Source organism: Engystomops pustulosus, chromosome 3, assembly GCF_040894005.1.
Source record: "Engystomops pustulosus chromosome 3, aEngPut4.maternal, whole genome shotgun sequence".
Lineage (NCBI taxonomy): Eukaryota > Metazoa > Chordata > Amphibia > Anura > Leptodactylidae > Engystomops > Engystomops pustulosus.
The window spans coordinates 144,113,246-144,120,953 of record NC_092413.1 but is presented as its reverse complement, the minus strand read 5'-3'; positions in this window follow the sequence as shown (position 1 = coordinate 144,120,953).

The following is a 7,708-nucleotide window of genomic DNA, read 5'->3' as shown; positions in this document are numbered from 1 at the left end:
ACACAGAAAGCAGATGTGTTTATTGGAAAAATGCTTTATTCAAAAAAATCAGGGTAAAAACCAAAATATAATTCCCTTTATATCCCCTTATGATGTCCCGAACTTTTAGAAAATTTGGTGTAAAGAACGGTAATATATTTCTTTATTGCAGGAGGAGCTGACATTTTCATTAATACAATTTTGGGGATTGTATGACCTTTTTATAACTTGATAATAAAAAATGTTTATGGCTATATTTTTATTAAATGTCTGGATGTGGAATTTCTGAAGCTTTTTCTTTAATGGTATCCCCACGTTGCAAAATGCCCCAACATGATTATAATCCTGTTTATAACGTGATTGCTTAATCACTAAACTGCACCTGAAATAGACTTTGGGGGAGATTTATCAGGGCTTGTACGCCAGTTTTCTATTATGTCCCCCATGGTGGTCCCCTGGAGGTTGCTCCTTGACTCCTGAAGGGACAGGATGTTGAGGGGTTAAAAGGCTCCTCCTGCACCTCTGGTCCCTTCCTGTCCCTACATGGGTCAGGATTGAGAGGTATCTACTGCGGGAATGCGGAGGTTGGTGGAGGATGTCAGCTTGTATCAACTTAAAGGGGTATTCTCGTCTCGGCATTCACATTCAGTTTAATTAATCTTCCATATATAAACATTTCTTCAATTGGATGTTATTAAAAAAAATGTTTCTGTGTGAAGATAATTTCCCATAAACATAGCCATGTTGTCCCTTAGAAACGAGATGGCTTCCTCGGTTACGACCACGTCACATTTAGGCAGCAGTGGCCAGACATGCGCTATTGAGCCCTTTCTGACCACCTGGCTTCAGCGATCATCACTACAGGACGGCTGTGGGACATGTAGTAATTCTCAGATATTTCATATACAAAAACTTTGTTTATTTTTGCAATCCCTTCAGCAGAGGTGGCCGTATCCGAGGAAGCCATCTCGTTTCTAAGGGACCATGCCACTACATCTATGGAAAATTATCTTCACACAGGAACATTTTTTTTAATAACATCTAATTGAAGATATGTTTATTAATGGCAGATTAATCAAACTGAATGTGAATGCCCAGACGAGAATACCCCTTTAAGTTACTGCTCCCAGGGATACCTCCTCGATCAGACCTCAGACCATTCTTAGATGCCTCTTAGGGTTTACAGTGTCTTTGTAGTCTCCAGGCAGCTGCATGCTTTGCTCCCTCAGACTCCCCCGGAAGATGCCGACTACCTGGACACACATGGGGAGGGTAAGTATAAAATTACCTGCAGATTAGTCATTTCAGAGACCCAATGGATAAAAAGACTGCTTACTAAAGTAAACTGGGGAGGCTTGTATATTTAACCTAAAGACAAACATTTCAATGGCAGGAACTTTGTTTTATGGGTGGGGCGAACTGCAGAAACAGGTAAGAAATGGTAAACCTTGATCTTATTCTGGATGTATTACTTCTTAGAGAGGACCTTTCACCACCCCAAACTTATTAACTTTAACATATACAGAATGCAGGGTCTTGTTCACCGATTCAGGGGCACTTTGAGTTGTATTCCTAGCCCCCACCGTTACCAAGATATGAGCCCATTCTCTGACCATTCAATGTACCAAATCATCAGAGAGGAGGTGATACAGCGAGGGTGGGGGCATGTGTATATGCTAATCTTCTCTGACACTGTCCAATCAGAGGCAGTCAGTGTCTGTGTGGGTGGTGAAAGGTCCTCTTCAAAGAGAACCTGTCACCAGCGACTGCCACCAACCAGACACCGTACATTTTAGAAGTCTAATGTCTCTATCCATGTCCTAAGGGCCAGAATTCTGCTAAAATACACTTAAATTGATGTCCTCTGTACCAGTCACTGAGGCTGCCAACTGCAGTATACAGTCATGCTACCCCACCTCCTCACTGACTGAGTCTGCTAACCTGGCTATAGAGAATTCCTGAGGGTGGGGGAGCAGGTGAGAGAGAGATCTTGGCTTTGTGTCACTCGCCTCAGCTACTAACTACTTTTTAATGTTGCACAAAGGAGAGGCACACTTGGAGGTCCAGCGGGTGGTCGGAAGTTCCAGGGGACGTTTCGGCACTGAAGAGGTCCGGAGTGGAACGTCCCTGATCAGCAGCGGTAAGGACGCAAGCTGGACCCACGGGCACGCCCTTCCCGCACTTTTTGGAGCTTTCTAAAGGCTGGAAGGGACGTGGGCGGCCGTGCGTCGGAAGTATGACGCACTTGATGATGGTGATGAGCGCCAGGCTGAGGGAGTGGGGAGGGCAGCACCTGGAGTTTTTCTGGCAGAGTGGAGAGGTTACTGCAGAATATAACCTCTTTGCACTCAGTCAGCCCTTGATGAGGATCATCATCCGGATTTTCACATGGTAACTGCACGGATATCCATTATGTGCTGGTATGGAAAGCAACAGGAAAGACCCCCCTGACACCCCTCAGCGAACTGCTATACCGGTATGTAGGCCAAGGCGGTGAGTCCGTTTCTGCCTGTACTTTAATAGGGCCCCCCTTTTTTGGTGTATTCTAGGGGGAGGATGTTCCAAGGAAAGCGACCCATAAAACTAGCCATAGAGAATGCAGGGTCTGTGAGGCTAGACTACCCTCAGGTTATCAGAAGCTGACCTGTTTGGGAAAAATTGGAGCTGAGGAAACTTCAGCTTTAGTCGATTCCTTCCGGAACATTATTAGGGAGGAAGTCCGCAACTCCCCCAGGAAGATTCCTAAGGAACGCCCGGGCTCCTAATGTCCCAGGTTGTTCAACTGCAACCCAGGCTAATATTGACTCTGAGGACGACGGTGCAGGGAAACCAACGTTTCTATTAGAGGAAACTGACCATCTGATAAGATTAGTCACTATGGACATTGAGGAGGTTATAGAACCCAAGTCTATTCAGGATGTGATGTTTGAGGGTCAAACAAAAGAAGGTATTCCCAATACATAAAAACATCTCCGACCTCATTAAGAATGAGTGGAAAAGACCAGACCGAAAGATGTTTATCTCTAGAGTCATCAAGAAGAAGTACCCTTTTGAAGAGGAGGATTCTTCTACCTGGGAGGGGGGCCAGAAAATAGACGTTTCTTTTTTTAAATCTCTAAATCCTTTCTTTTAAGGATATGGGGTTCCTTAACGCCTGAAGCCATTTTCGAAATTCAAAATGTTCTACTTTTTCCACAGATGAGTCATAACACCAAAAAACGTAATAACTAACATTCACCGAATGTCTACTTTATGTGGACATGGTTTTTTATGCATACTCTTATTTTTGTAAGATGTGATGGGGCTTTGAACGTTAGGTGCAATTTTTCACATTTTCATAAAAAAAAGCAAAATCCTGCTATTGAGGGACCTGCTCAGGTTTGAAGTCACTTTGAGAGGCCTAAATAAAAGTAAAACCCCATAAATTACTCCATTATAGAAACTACACCCCTCAACGTACGTAAAACAACTTTTATAAAGTTTGTTAACCCTTTAATTGGTTTACAGGGGTCAAAACAAAATCGGATGCAATTTCGAAAAATTAAATTTTTTTTGGCTAAATGAATGTGTTTTTCATAAAATGTACAAAGTCTCAGTGGATAAAATACCAAAACGCTCCACAAAATTTGATACCCAATCCCTCCCGCGTATAACAATCCCCCATATGTGGTGGTAACCTGCTGTATGGGCACACGCCAGGGCAGCGAAGGGAAGCTGCGCCATTCAGAGCAGATTATGCATTGTCACTTTATAATGGCTATACAATCTTTATTTTTTGGCAATTTGGACATATTCGGGCTTATTTTTTGTGACATGAGAACCACTTTACAAATACTTCATTTTAGTGGGTCTGTAGCTTTTTGATGAGATTTTATTAACTCTCTAATGTATGAAGGAAAAGAAAATTGTCAATTTGTTTCTTTTTTTTGTATATTTTGGGGGTTGTACACTATACACTAAAAATACTATAATATTTTTATTCTATAGATCACTACGATTACGGTGATACCTCATTTATATAGTTTTTCATTTATTTTCATCCAAATTTACTGGAAAAAAACTAATATAGGAAATCTCATTTGTTTTGGCATCGCCATCTTTTCGGAGATGTAACTTTAATATTTTTTGGTTGACAGAGCTAGTTTATGGCTTATTTTTTACGTGTTGAGTTGTTCTTTCAATTGGTACCATTTTAGTGTACATAACTTTTTTTGATCACTTTTTGGAACATTTTTGTGAAGGGTTTTTATGAAAATTTAAAATTTTTGGTGAGTTTTTCGGGTTTTGTTTTTACGGGGTTCACCATATGGGTCCAATAATGTTTCTGACTTATTGTACAGATTGTTACGGACGCGGCAATACCAAATATGTGGGGGGTTTTGGTGATTTTCAGGTTTTTTTTTACCTTATTAGATGTGTATAGGGAATGTTTGCGTTTAGGGGACTTTAACTTTATTTAATTAATTCTTTTTATTAAAAGTGTGTTTATTTAGTGTTTTGAACTTTTTCTCTTTACTTTTACAGGTTTACTGAACGCTTGTTCAAGCTATTCACCTAATACAGTCCTGGGGCTGCAATCGGAGCAGCGGACCCCCCCGGTAAACGCTGTGGGGGGGGGGGGGTGTCTGAATCGAGTTAAATGTCAGCGCGACCGCGGCGTGTTAGGGGTTAATACCTGCGATAGGATAAATCTCCGATCGCGGGTGTTGGAGGCGGTTGTCGGCTATAATATATAGCTGACAACCGCAGCTTCTGGCCCCGGCTCCGTTTAGGAGCCAGGGCCAGAAGTTTGACGTCCTATTACTTGTGAGACACTGAAGGGGTTAACTGTGGATGGGCGGTATGTTTCCCCTAGGTTTTGTTATTATGCAAGGCCTTAGTGCTGAGGTTGTGTTGTCCAGCACCTTGGACACAGGTGGTGGGAACAGCCAATCAGGCTAATAAAGCCGCTCAGCAGAGCTCAGAATGTTGTCTCTCTCTGGAAGGAGGCTGGAGAGCACCCAGCACTGACCTCTGTGCCTGGAGCAGCCAAGTGATTTTGTTAGTGGTGAGTCAGAGAACCATTGTTTAGTTAGCACCCTGACGGGTAGGATATTATTTGGTTTTGATGCCTGAATGTGAAGGCTGTTTTATTTTGATTCCTGCTGAAATAAACACAGGCTAGACCTGTTTTGGACTGTACTTTGGTGTCACTGTCGTGAACTGCATCACAGCACCCCGCTACCACGGTCTCTACTGGGCCAAATCTCCCACATATGGTGGAGGATGCGGGCAGTTCAAAAAAGACACACACCTGAAAGGCTGGCTACATCCTGCAACATTGCATGGCCTGGGTGAAAGCAGCAGGCAAAGTGCAGGATAAAGCCAAGATTTATTAAATACTTTAATACTTTATTAAATACCTGCAAGAGGAGGCCAGAGCTAATCGGCAGCAGCAGCAGGCCATGCTCCAGCAGCAGGAGGAGAGGTCCCGCCACCGTAGTGTGATAGAACACGTCTCCCTTATGCAGGACCGCATAGCGGCGGTAATGCCCCTTGTAAAGGAGCACATGACAAGGGCACAAGAGGCCCAGTCTAGGGTCTACAATAGGTCAGCCAGACTCAGGACCTTTAACCCAGGCGACAGAGTGCTAGTTCTGGTGCCCACCGTTGAGAGCAAGCTCTTGGCAAAATGGCAAGGACCATATGAGGTCATGGAGAAAGTGGGGGAGGTAACCTACAAGGTATCTCAGCCGGGGAGGAGGAAACCCGAACAGATATACCACGTGAACCTCCTAAAGCCATGGAGGGAAAGAGAGTCCCTGATGGCCATGGGAGTAGAAAAAGCATCTGTCCCCAAGAAGGGGACACCGGAGGTAGGTGTACCCGATGCCAAGGTGCCTGAAGTACGGATCTCGGAGTCCCTCTCCAGGGCCCAGATTCAGGAAGCAAAGGAGTTTGTGCTCCGAAATGTGGATGTGTTCTCTAAGTTACCGGGACGTACTTCAGTCATCAAGCATGACATCATAACCGAACCCCACATCAGGGTACACCAAAAACCCTACCGGGTCCCCGAAGCGCGCCGGCTTGCCATATCCGAAGAAGTCAGGCAGATGTTAGACCTGGGGGTTATCGAGGAGTCTAAAAGTGACTGGTCGAGTCCTATTGTGTTGATTCCCAAGCCTGATGGTTCCCTACGGTTCTGCAATGATTTTAGGAAGTTGAACGAGGTGTCCAAATTTGATTCTTATCCCATGCCCAGGGTTGACGAGTTGATAGAACGACTTGGACAGGCTAGGTTCTTCTCCACCCTTGACCTGACGAAAGGGTATTGGCAGGTACCCCTTACTGACAGGGCCAAAGAGAAGACCGCTTTTGTTACTCCTGATGGGCTTTTTCAGTATGTGGTACTTCCCTTTGGGCTACATGGGGCTCCCGCCACATTCCAGAGGTTAATGGATCTCATGCTAAAACCTCACCGGAGATATGCCTCGGCCTACCTGGATGACATCATAGTTTATAGTACCGATTGGGAGAGTCACCTGGCCAAGGTGCAAGCAGTGGTAGACTCCCTGAGGGCAGCAGGGTTGACAGCGAACCCCCAAAAATGTGCACTGGGTCTGGAAGAGGCCCGTTACCTGGGGTACCGTATTGGGCGAGGTGTCATCAAACCCCAAGTAAATAAAGTAGAGGCGATCCAGCAGTGGCCACGACCTATGAGCAAGAAGCAAGTGAGGGCTTTCCTAGGCATAGTGGGCTATTATCGCCAATTTATCCCCGATTTTGCTACCATAGCGGCACCCCTGACTGACCTGACCAAGGGTAGCAGGGCGCTGATGGTAAAGTGGAGTGAAGAGGCTGAGGGGGCGTTTCAGCGACTTAAGACGGTTTTGTGCGAGGGACCGGTACTGACCACCCCTAACTTCACCAAGACCTTTATTGTGCAGACTGACGCTTCTGACGTGGGCTTAGGGGCTGTCCTGTCCCAAGTAGTGGAGGGTGAGGAACATCCCGTGACATTCCTGAGCCGCAAGCTCACACCCCCTGAGAAGAACTATAGTATAGTTGAGAGGGAGTGCTTGGTGATAAAATGGGCTCTGGAATCCCTGAGATACTACTTGATTGGGCGACAGTTTACACTAGTGACCGATCACTCTCCCCTCACCTGGATGAGTCAGGCCAAAGAGAGGAACGCCAGGGTCACAAGGTGGTTCCTAATGCTGCAGAATTTCAAGTTCACGGTGGAACATCGAGCAGGAAAGCTGCATGGCAATGCCGATGCCCTGTCTCGTACCCACTGTCTGATGGCCAAAAGTGTTCGCCCCCACAGGGTCAAACAGAGGGGAAGGGTATGTGAGACACTGAAGGGGTTAACTGTGGATGGGCGGTATGTTTCCCCTAGGTTTTGCTATTATGCAAGGCCTTAGTGCTGAGGTTGTGTTGTCCAGCACCTTGGACACAGGTGGTGGGAACAGCCAATCAGGCTAATAAAGCCGCTCAGCAGAGCTCAGAATGTTGTCTCTCTCTGGAAGGAGGCTGGAGAGCACACAGCACTGACCTCTGTGCCTGGAGCAGCCAAGTGATTTTGTTAGTGGTGAGTCAGAGAACCATTGTTTAGTTAGCACCCTGACAGGTAGGATATTATTTTGTTTTGATGCCTGAATGTGAAGGCTGTTTTATTTTGATTCCTGCTGAAATAAACACAGGCTAGACCTGTTTTGGACTGTACTTTGGTGTCACTGTCGTGAAC